Source organism: Gobio gobio (assembly GCF_949357685.1).
Source record: "Gobio gobio genome assembly, chromosome: 13".
In the NCBI taxonomy this organism is placed as follows: domain Eukaryota; kingdom Metazoa; phylum Chordata; class Actinopteri; order Cypriniformes; family Gobionidae; genus Gobio; species Gobio gobio.
In genome coordinates this window covers 27,013,289-27,025,910 of record NC_137106.1, presented here as the reverse complement: position 1 = coordinate 27,025,910, position 12,622 = coordinate 27,013,289, and positions in this window count along the sequence as shown.

The window sequence follows — 12,622 nt, the reverse complement described above, 5'->3', positions numbered from 1 at the left end:
GTAGTACATATTTACATGTAAGAGTAATCATATGAAGCGTATTGTACGTTTGGTACACAGCGAAAATAGCCTGCATTTGACTGAAATTACAGAATCAGCAGAAAACGGACTATCTGGAATGTTTATATGGTTGTCGGTTCATGGGAGACTACATATGATGTTGGTTTTAATAAGATTTTCCCAATAAATAGGCAAGAATAACCTGGTGTCCACCATGATTCCTGTTCACTCCGACAACAAAGCACTTGAATGCAACAAGCTCGTAATCACGACTTCTAAGGTGGGAATTAGGCAATTTCCGATAGCACGTGAAGGCAGCATCAGTCCTGAGGGGTCATTGTTAGCATGGCTCAATTAGCCCTTGCTCATAAATGTCAAAGCTACATAGCCAGCTAAGGCCAAAGCTGAATGTTTTAATTTTTTTTATGTATACTTTTTTTTTTTTTACACACAACATGTAATGTTTTGTTGTTATTTGCCAGTGTTTATTGCAAATGTGTGCTTTTTCGAAGGGCCCTTAAAAGCATAGAATTAATTAAATCTGCTGCCTTTGACAGCTCAAGATAGTTGCTATAGTTGAGGGTTTGATTATGCATTTTTGTAGTGCCATCAGCCAATCAACACTGTCATTACCACACCTTTTGTTAAACCACTTTAGGTGTTGGCAAAAGCACGTTTTTTTTCTATGTTTTTAGTCACAGTTGCATCGGTTAAAAGGTAGACAGGACATGAAAAGAGCAAGTAATTACATGCATGATCTCCAATAAAAATAAATCTGTCCATACAGATGTTGCATGTCTTACAGAGTGGAGAAAGGTTCACTCTCATCTTTAGAAGATGTTAGTTATGCGATTTATTCTTAAGACCTTAGTCATCTTACACTGGAGTTAGGTAATACGATAGAAAGATGTGTTTAACCGCTGCGCTCACGTCTCTAGACCTGCACTTTAAACGCGAAAACTCGTTCTGTGTGAATGGCACCTAACTGATTTTAAGGATAAACAGTGCAATCTTATTTAAGTGAGACAGTTTGCCTCGTACATTCAGTTTAACAGCATTAACAGAAAACTAAAGAGGGCATGGACAAGTAATTTATAACTCCCCGTAATTCACACCTTGATAGCATGCAAATATTTCTGCCCATTTTAGCTTGTGTGATTGTCATCCTCTGTGTTTACACTACACACTGAAGCGCCTCGCTGTTACTTTCAGTTAAGACCAGATAAATTGCCTACTGCAATTTTCTGGTGTTATTTTTCTTTTATTATTGGTTGGGTATTCTACAGCCCTTCATCAAACTTCTCCACATACAGCCCACCTCAGATTGATTTTAAACAATGCACAAATCCTAAAAAAGCAGTATCAGTGCCTAAATTTGGATGGATGTTTCACCCCTGCCCATGCTTATATCCTGCCCATGCTTATATCCTGCCCGCTTGATACCACATACGCCCTTATCACACACTGTTTGTGCTACCTTGTCAGAAATAGGATCTATCTGTACAACTAAAATTTATAGGTTCATGCATTTTGGTAACACTAATTGTAATTTCACTTTTTTGTCAACTTTAAGCAGTATTTTTTTTTTTTATGTGTATAAAAAATTAACATCTTTTAAACAAAGTAGGCAAAACTATGTAAGATATTGAAGGTTATTAAAGGTCCTGTTCTTCGTGATCCCATTTTTCAAACTTTAGTTAGTGTGTAATGTTGCTGTTAAAGCATAAATAATACCTGTAAAATTATAAAGCTCAAAGTTCAATGCCAAGCGAGATATTTTATTTAACAGAAGTTCCCTTTCAAAGCCTACAGCGAACGGCTGGTTTGGACTACATCCCTGTACATCCTGCTTTAATGTCAGTAGAACAGTTTGTTGACTAACCTCCGCCCACAAGTATACGCGAAAAAAGGGGCGTGGTCTTGTTGCTCCCGCATGGAGAAGAGGAAGTGTTGCGTTTGTATTAGGGCTGTCAAAATTGCTCAAAAATGACGTTCGAATATTCCCTCTAAAAAATGCACGAATATTCGAACTATTCGAACATCTGGTTGTGCATTTTATCAATGACGCGCATTACGTCAATAACAGGACAAATGAATACAAAGAGACATAACTACTTATATAGGTAGTCTAGTTAAGTTTAAACATATTTGACAACGTATTACCTACACAAAAACAAGTAAATCAACTAATGGCTAAAGACCAGACCTCACTCTCTCGCCCTCACGCTCTCTGCACATAACGGTTTAAATGAACAAACACATTTTGAGGCTGATCAAGAGTTTTGTGCAAGCAATTTAAGGTCGCGACTCTTGTTCCAAATATAGCAGGCTTCAGTCAGTGATTGAAACAAATATTAATATAAGTTTTACAGCATATTATTGAACGCTCCGAGCGAGCTGTGCTGTGGTAAACATGGAACTTTTCCTTGACATGAAACGGTAAATAATCAAACCAGTGGAAGCAGTGCATTTATCCTTTATTCATGCAATATCTATTCAGTCAGTACCTCGGTTCCATTGCTTGACAGAACTCCAGCCTGCCCCATCCACGACACTGATCGCTGTCATGTCCTTACAAATGAACAAAATTAATTTCTCCGTTATGGCCTCTTGTCGTATTTTAGACGAGCTTGTGGCGGGCGATGCAAAGTAAGGGTGGTCCAGTTTGCACATACAAATTAGTTGCTTATATTTACAAAACGAGCCTACAAAAGCATAAAAAAGCCTGTTTAATAAAGAAAAGTTCACGAAACTAAGTGAAAACTCACTAAAGTGTTTAGTGAAATTAGGAAACATTTAGATATCATAAATTGAGTTGTAGAAGTTAACGTTACATTTCTACATCCATTTTGTTCTCATGTCACAAGTTATATCAAGGTTTATTTTGATCTGTTTTACATGATTCTTCTGAAGTGTGGTTTTCGGTGAAGTGTACTAAAATAAATATCGTCACCTGTGTACATTAGCCCACTTCTTCTCGACGCTTTTCCTGATAGTTTATAGAACAATTTCTCAGAGTCGCCATCTGTCGTTTCAAAGAAAAGCACAACGGCGAGCGCGTCAAGTATAAACCAAGCCTGTAGTGCTCCAGTCAGAAATTGAAGCTTTCGCGCCTCGATCGCCCCCCGGTGGCCGGTCCCAGTATAGCTCCTAAACCCCGCCTCTCCATGTATTTCAATGGGCGCGAGACACACTAAACTATTTAATTACACTTCAAATAATTGTTTCCTAAAGATGGTTTCTGTCATTTTAGGCAGTTTTTATTACAATAATTTCATTTCAAGTGTTCGTTTTTTAAATAAGTTTAGTTTTAGTGAGTTATTTGATGCTATAAAAACGGGGGTGTGACGTCATGATTGACAGCTGAGATTGACGGCTTCTCTGAGTGAAGTTGTCACTGAGGCACTAACGGACTTTTTTCTGGATTTTTGTGAGGAGATTGGAGCTTTAGCTTTCATTTCTACACTTCCATAACTGTTTATTTCACACCAACATAATTAATTATTCTGCATCTGTGAGAGTGTGGGCGGGCTTTTGATAATCGCGCCTCTACTTCCTGTTCTCTACTGCGCAACTCCGGTCCCGAGATCACTACTGCGCAGACTCGGTCCCAAGATGTCAGCGCCGTGAGCGGGCCTATGAAAGCTTCAACTTTGGTCAGCGGAAGTCAATGGAGTCGCGTCGTCCATATTTTTTTACAGTCTATGGTATAAACACGTCGTCCATTTGGGGAGGAGCGCGCGCAGTCAGCGGAGGCTCGCGGTGCTGAGACATGGCAAAGTAGGCTACACAAGGCTTCACTCGCAAAGCAGACAGCCACGCCTCTACTACCGCGGGCGTTTTTTCCCCCACATTTTTTTATTTATTCGAATATTAATTTTCACCTTCGAAATTCGTTTTTTAAAAACTATTTGAATATATATTCGAATTTAGAATATTCGTTGACAGCCCTAGTTTGTATAGTGTGTTTGTCGCCATGTCGTTGAGACGCTGTTATTTTCATCCCGGAGTCAAATTACCTTTGTTTGGCTTTCCCAGGGACGCTGTACTTAGAGATCATTGAGCATACCTCCGTTATGGTAAGAGGCGTGACCTTTCCAGGCAACGTGTGCTGTCGAATCACAACACGGGAACCGCTGGCACAATCAGAACTCGTTACGTGTTTCTGAAGGAGGGACTTCATAGAACGAGGAAATTCTCAGGCTGTTTTTAGGACAGCGAAAACAGCGGTATAGAGATAAGTAAATTGTGTGAAAATACTGGGGGTTTTTTTACACGCGAAACATGAACACATGTTATATTGCACACTGTAAACACAATCAAAGCTTAAAAAAACACGAAAAACGGGACCTTTAAAGATATTATGACCTTTTATGAAGTCTTGATTTTGTTTTTGATGTGTACTAGGTTTTCATGCTTGATTGTTCAAAAAACACATTATTTTTCACATATTTTACATTGCAGCACCTCTCTTCCCAAGCTGTCTCAAACGCGGTGTTTAGTTCCTGTTTCGATTAAGCTTCTTCCGAAATGTGCTCTGATTGGTTAGCTGGCCCACTGTGTTGTGATTGGCGAACCGCTTGGAGTGTGTCCCGGAAATATCACACTCATTACCATAACCGCGAGTTTCATCTGTTCAGGTGTAAATATTAACGATGCCGTAAATTTTCTGCTGTCAAAGAGGATCATGCAGAACTTTTGCGAGCACGGATTTTACAGGACGTTTCAGAGTGATAAGTTCTTAGGGATCGGTGAACAGTCTTACAAAAGTGAGAGCCCCGTAACTAAACACTTCATCAACACTGTAATATTAGCTTGCAGGCTAGCGGAGACAAACAGTCTTTTGTGCGTAGCCATCATTGTACATTGTACTCTCTTAGTTCTCCGCAGAATACAGATTAGCGTTTGGAATACAATTCAGGAACAGTGTTAAAAAAACAAAACAGCGTCTCTTCAACATTACAACAACACGCTACTACAGCAGGTCTTTTCTAATGCAGCTCAACCAGGCCTCCCTTTTTTATGCGTATTCTGGGGCGGGGATTATTTAAATGGATGACATTGGTTATGTTTACATGCACACCTTTTGTTTCAATCGGAATGGTGATCGATGAATCTGAAGTAGTGTTTACATAAACAATAAATAAAGTGAGGGCTGAAGGGACGTTGTTCTGCTCCACTTCACAGATGATGAGTGGTAGGAGAATTTTAGAATAACAGGAGCCATTTATGACATTTTATTTAACAACTATCATAAGTCATTACTCCATTTCTACCCCATTTTACAAGCACAGTCCTTTCCAGTTTCGTTTTTCAATTCAATCACGTTCTCTCGAATGGATTACAAAGGAAATAAACCACCCCTTTCAATCCCATCGAAATTTCATTCAGAACGAGCTTCAATTGGATCGATTAAGTTGTGTACACAAAGGCTTTTCAGTCCGATTGAGCCGTCAATCCGATTACTAACAGATTATTTGGTTGCATGTAAGCGTAGTAGCCATTGTGGCTTCACAAGATCTCAAAGAAGCATGTTGTAGTCCCAGAGAGCCGTTTTTTGTAGTTCTTAGTGTGAAAATATCTCCTTTTGGAGTGGGCTTTGTAACCTTGCAGAACTTTTTATGCTCAAACAGCTCAACATGTCAAGTCACTTTTACTTATATAGCGCTTTTTACAATGCCGATCGTTTCAAAGCAGCTTCACAGTATTTTTACTCGACAAGTAGTAACCTAGTATACTGTCTATGTGTTGGGATTTTTATCTTATTTTTCGTGAAAAATAGTGAAAAAAAGTATAATAGGACCCCTTTTAGACTTGTTTTTAGACAATATGTTTTGAATTATGTTTATTTTTTTCCAACAAATTGTTTCAAACAAGAGAAGACTATTTGCCAATGTGGTAAGACAAATAAAATTTACCTTACACAAGTCTTGATATCTTAGGGATGTGTATCTAGTTTTAACTGGAAAACAAGACAAAAATAAGATTAATAATTAAGAGTTTTTTCAGTGTTTGGTTCAATGCAGGGTTATAAATGGCTGTGTGGCTTATCATGGCATTTGTAGCTGGAAGTGTTTTTACAGATTTCGTCGTCATAATGGCCAAATTGAAAGTCAGTTATAAGAGCAGGCCCTTTGGGAATAGATGCCGACTTGTACAGAGAAACACTTTGCTTTTAAACACACACACACACACACACACACACACACACACACACACACACACACACACACACACACACACACACACACACACACACACACACACACACACAAATGTAATGTGCAATACTTGCCTTGATATTCTGTTGGATATGTAATGAATCTGAAATGTTTTTAGTTTAATAATTTAGCCTGCCCTGAAATATTTTTTGGGGTTATTTGAAGGTAATAGGAAACACTTTCTACTGTACCTCAACAGCAGGGGATGTTGTTCGGTTTTCAACTGGGTGTTCTGACACCCAACGCCATCTTAGGGGTCAATACCGTTTTTAAGACATTACACATGTAGTTATGATGATCTGACTCAGTATGTGATAAAAGACATAAGAAGTGATTAATCGTTACTGTTAGTCTTAATGGAACATATTGGCAGAAAGCCTCCCAGTCACAGCAGGGGTTCAAGTACAGATGTTAGGCACATACACACACAATGACCCAGTAATTGGAGTAATACTAAATCCCATGACGCTGATCTGAGCTCAAATTGCTTGCAGCTGAGTACACTCCTGCTGGATTGGTTTGGTTTGTGTTTCTGGCTTGTCTTTGGGTGTGCTTGAACAAACTCAATTCCTATATTCAAATATTGGCAACTATCACCGCTAACTTAGAAAATCTGTCACGTTTTAATGAAATGGCAGCAATGAAAGTTTTATAAACTGTTTGGATGCGAACCGCATGGCAAATAATCAAGTTGTTTCTGGGACGTGTCCATAACTGTTGGTTTCCATTATCTTATTGGCTCTAAAACATGTAAACATTCAAATATATATATGTATGAAAACATGCAATTTGTGCACACCAATATACAATATCACTGTCTGGAAAAACGTGTAGAAGAACTTTTATTCAGTAAGGATGCATTTAATTGATCAAAACTGACAACATTTGAAACATTTGCCTCTTGTTTCACAGACAAGGCTTAAAAGGTTAGTTCACCCAAAAATGAAAATTAGCCCGATTTACTCACCCTCAAGTCATCCTAGGTGTAAATGACATTCTTCTTTCAGATGAATAAAATCAGGGTTATATTAAAAAAGTCCTAGCTAATCCAGGCATTATATTTATGCATTTGGCAGACGCTTTTATCCAAAGCGACTTAGTGCCCTTATTACAGGGACAATTCCCCTGAAGCAACATGGAGTAAAGTGCCTTGCTCAAGGACACACTGGTGGGGACCGCTGGGATCGAACCAGCAACCTTCTGCATATTAGTTCCATGGTTTAACCCACTGGACCACCATCTCATGGCCATTATAATGGCATTGACTTGATGGGTCGTTTTTGAAGTCCATAAAAGTGCATCTATCATCATAAAAGTGCTCCACACGGCTCCGGGTGGTTATTACAGGTGCTGGTCATATAATTAGAATATCATCAAAAAGTTGATTTATTTCACTAATTCCAATCAAAAAGTGAAACTTGTATATTATATTCATTCATTACACACACTGATATATTTCAAACGTTTATTTCTTTTAATTTTGATGATTATAACAGACAACTAAGGAAAATCCCAAATTCAGTATCTCAGAAAATTAGAATATTGTGAAATGGTTCAATATTGAAGACACCTGGTGCCACACTCTAACCAGCTAATGAACTCAAAACACCTGCAAAGGCTTTAAATGGTCTCTCAGTCTAATTCTGTAGGCTACACAATAATGGGGAAGACTGCTGACTTGACAGTTGTCCAAAAGACGACCATTGACACCGTGCACAAGGAGGGCAAGACACAAAAGGTCATTGCAAAAAAGGCTGGCTGTTCACAGAGTTATGTGTCCAAGCACATTAATAGAGAGGCGAATGGAAGGAAAAGATGTGGTAGAAAAAAGTGTAAAAGCAATAGGGATAACCGGACCCTGGAGAAGATTGTGAAACAAAAACCATTCAAAAATGTGGGGGAGATTCACAAAGAGTGGACTGGAGCTGGAATCAGTGCTTCAAGAACCACTACGCACAGAAGTATGCAAGACATGGGTTTCAGCTGTTGCATTCCTTGTGTCAAGCCACTCTTGAACAACAGACAGCGTCAGAAGCGTCTCGCCCGGGCTAAAGACAAAAAGGAAAAAAGGTGGTCCAAAGTTATGTTCTCTGATGAAAGTAAATTTTGCATTTCCTTTGGAAATCAGGGTCCCAGTGTCTGGAGGAAGAGAGGAGAGGCACACAATCCACGTTGCTTGAGGTCCAGTGTAAAGTTTCCACAGTCAGTGATGGTTTGGGGTGCCATGTCATCTGCTGGTGTTGGTCCACTGTGTTTTCTGAGGTCCAGCCGTATACCAGGAAGTTTTAGAGCACTTCATGCTTCTTACTGCTGACCAAATTTATGGAGATGCAGATTTCATTTTCCAACAGGACTTGGCACCTGCACACAGTGCCAAAGCAACCAGTACTTAAGGACCATGGTATCCCTGTTCTTAATTGGCCAGCAAACTCGCCTGACCTTAACCCCATAGAAAATCTATGGGGTATTGTGAAGAGGAAGATGCTATATGCCAGACCCAACAATGCAAAAGAGCTGATGGCCACTATCAGAGCAACCTGGGCTCTCATAACACATGAGCAGTGCCACAGACTGATCGACTCCATGCCACGCCGCATTGCTGCAGTAATTCAGGCAAAAGGAGCCCCAACTAAGAAAGGATTTTTAGAAATCTTGGCCAACTGAAAAGTATGAACATGAAAAGTATGAGCATGTACAGCACTCAATTCTTAGTGCTGTACATGCTCATACTTTTCATGTTCATACTTTTCAGTTGGCCAAGATTTCTAAAAATCCTTTCTTTGTATTGGTCTTAAGTAATATTCAAATTTTCTGAGATACTGAATTTGGGATTTTCCTTAGTGGTCTGTTATAATCATCAAAATTAAAAGAAATAAACATTTAAAATATATCAGTCTGTGTGTGATGAATGAATATAATATACAAGTTTCACTTTTTGAATGGAATTAGTGAAATAAATTAACTTTTTGATGATATTCTAATTAAATGACCAGCACCTGTAAAGGGCTTCTGAAGCGAGGTGGCGCGTTTGTGTTAGAAAAATATCCATATTTAAAACTTTATAGACTAAAATAGCTAACTTCCGGCGGATTGCCATACGCATCGATTTACGACGATAGAGTAACCCTTTAACCCTTGACGCATGCATATTGATGAGTGCAGATGCGCAGAGAATGGCGTAAAACGTTACTCTTTTAGCGCAAGTCGACTCGCGCACTGCTGACCGCCAGAAGTTAGTTATTTTAGTCTATAAAGTTTTAAATATGGATTTTTCTTAACCTTTAACCTTTAATATTATAATGTGCAAGTAAGGGCTCCCTATATAGTTCACAGCAAAAATAAATAAAAATCAGTTTTGTAAAACTACTGTACTGAACCCATACTGAACCATCACTTCAAAACCGAGGTATGTACCGAACCATCAGTTTTGTATACCGTTACACCCCTAATATACAGTGTCTGTCTGTGTGTATGTATGTGTGTGTGTGTGTGTATGTATATATATATATATATATTACACAGTGAGGAAAATAAGTATTTGAACACCCTGCTATTTTGCAAGTTCTCCCACTTAGAAATCATGGAGGGGTCTGAAATTGTCATCGTAGGTGCATGTCCACTGTGAGAGACATAATCTAAAAAAAAAAAAAATCCAGAAATCACAATGTATGATTTTTTTATCTATTTATTTGTATGATACAGCTGCAAATAAGTATTTGAACACCTGAGAAAATCAATGTTAATATTTGGTACAGTAGCCTTTGTTTGCAATTACAGAGGTCAAACGTTTCCTGTAGTTTTTCACCAGGTTTGCACACACTGCAGGAGGGATTTTGGCCCACTCCTCCACACAGATCTTCTCTAGATCAGTCAGGTTTCTGGCCTGTCGCTGAGAAACACAGAGTTTCAGCTCCCTCCAAAGATTCTCTATTGGGTTTAGGTCTGGAGACTGGCTAGGCCAACCCAGAACCTTGATATGCTTCTTACAGAGCCACTCCTTGGTTATCCTGGCTGTGTGCTTCGGGTCATTGTCATGTTGGAAGACCCAGCCTCGACCCATCTTCAATGCTCTAACTGAGGTTGTTCCCCAAAATCTCGCAATACATGGCCCGGTCATCCTCTCCTTAATACAGTGCAGTCGCCCTGTCCCATGTGCAGAAAAACACCCCCAAAGCATGATGCTACCACCCCCATGCTTCACAGTAGGGATGGTGTTCTTGGGATGGTACTCATCATTCTTCTTCCTCCAAACACGTTTAGTTGAATTATGACCAAAAAGTTCTATTTTGGTCTCATCTGACCACATGACTTTCTCCCATGACTCCTCTGGATCATCCAAATGGTCATTGGCAAACTTAAACCAGCACATGTCCAGGCCCGTTTTAAGCAGGGGAACCTTCCGTGCCATGCATGATTTCAAACCATGACGTCTTAGTGTATTACCAACAGTAACCTTGGAAACGGTGGTCCCAGCTCTTTTCAGGTCATTGACCAGCTCCTCCCGTGTAGTTCTGGGCTGATTTCTCACCTTTCTTAGGATCATTGAGACCCCACGAGGTGAGATCTTGCATGGAGCCCCAGTCCGAGGGAGATTGACAGTCATGTTTAGCTTCTTCCATTTTCTAATGATTGCTCCAACAGTGGACCTTTTTTCACCAAGCTGCTTGGCAATTTCCCCGTAGCCCTTTCCAGCCTTGTGGAGGTGTACAATTTTGTCTCTAGTGTCTTTGGACAGCTCTTTGGTCTTGGCCATGTTAGTAGTTGGATTCTTACTGATTGTATGGGGTGGACAGGTGTCTTTATGCAGCTAACGACCTCAAACAGGTGCATCTGATTTAGGATAATAAATGGAGTGGAGGTGGCCATTTTAAAGGCAGACTAACAGGTCTTTGAGGGTCAGAATTCTAGCTGATAGACAGGTGTTCAAATACTTATTTGCAGCTGTATCATACAAATAAATAGTAAAAAAATCATACATTGTGATTTCTGGATTTTTTTTTTTTAGATTATGTCTCTCACAGTGGACATGCACCTACGATGACAATTTCAGACCCCTCCATGATTTCTAAGTGGGAGAACTTGCAAAATAGCAGGGTGTTCAAATACTTATTTTCCTCACTGTAGATCTCTCTTCATCACAGCACCTGTTAGTAGGTGGGATATATTAGGCAGCAAGTGAACATTTTGCCCTCAAAATGTATGTGTTAGAAGCAGGAAAATGTGCAAGTGTAAGGATTTGAGTGAGTGTGACGAGGGCCAAATTGTGATGGCTAGACGACTGGGTCATCTCCAAAACTGCAGCTCTTGTGGGGTGTTCCCGGTCTGCAGTGTATGGCCGTGGGGAACCTGGGGAACACATGGCGCCAGGATGCACTATGGGAAGAAGGCAAGCTAGCAGAGGCAGTGTGATGCTTTTGGCAATGTTCTGTTGGAAAACTTTGGGTCCTGCCATCCATGTGGATGTTACTTGGACACGTACCACCTACCTACTTATTGCAGTGGCCTTGTGGCCTCTTTCAGCAGGATAATGTGCCATAAAGCAAATATGTTTCAGGAATGGTTTGAGGAGCACAACAACGAGTTTGAGATGTTGACTTGATTTCTGATGGATCACTGAAGGGAACTGATGGATAATTTAAAATTGTAATAATATTTAAAAATAATATTGTTCTGTTGTATTTTTTATTTAAAAAAGGGAGCCTTGGTGAGCATGAGACTTTCAAAAATAAACAAAAAATCTTACCGACCCCAAACTTTTGAACTGCAGCAGGTGCACCTTTGTGGGTACTAGTCAAGTAACAAGCCTACACATAAAGTGTACCTACCAATTTCCGTATGGTGCTGTGTGTGTTCTATGCACATGGTTCTACTTTTGTCAATAATCTTTCTGATGATTAGTTGAATTGGTTATAATTTCGAATATAATTTGTGATACTTCAATGCAAAGCAATCCATTTGATGATTATTCACACACATTTACCGACACGGACATGAATGTCTGAAATAAGCAGAGTCCAGTGTGGTGACTGCTGTCTGACCTCTGGCGCTCTGTGCTGCCGACACAGTTTGGTCTGAAAAAGAGCAGCACACAACAACCCTGAAGGCAAAGTTAGACCCACTGAACCTCAAACACACAGATACACTTGCAACTGTAGGGATATTCTAGCATCATTTACTCACTTCAATTTTACACTTAAAATTTTTGGATGCAAAAAAAATCCTGTTTATAACTTAAAGCTATATTGACACACACACACATATATTGTATCTGTCCTTGGTTTGGTAATGATTTGGTGTGTAAATTGCATATTTACATAAACGTCAATATCAAACAATACCACCCAGACATGATACTAGTGATTTATATACATGTTTTGCACCCATAAAAAAAGAAAATGCAC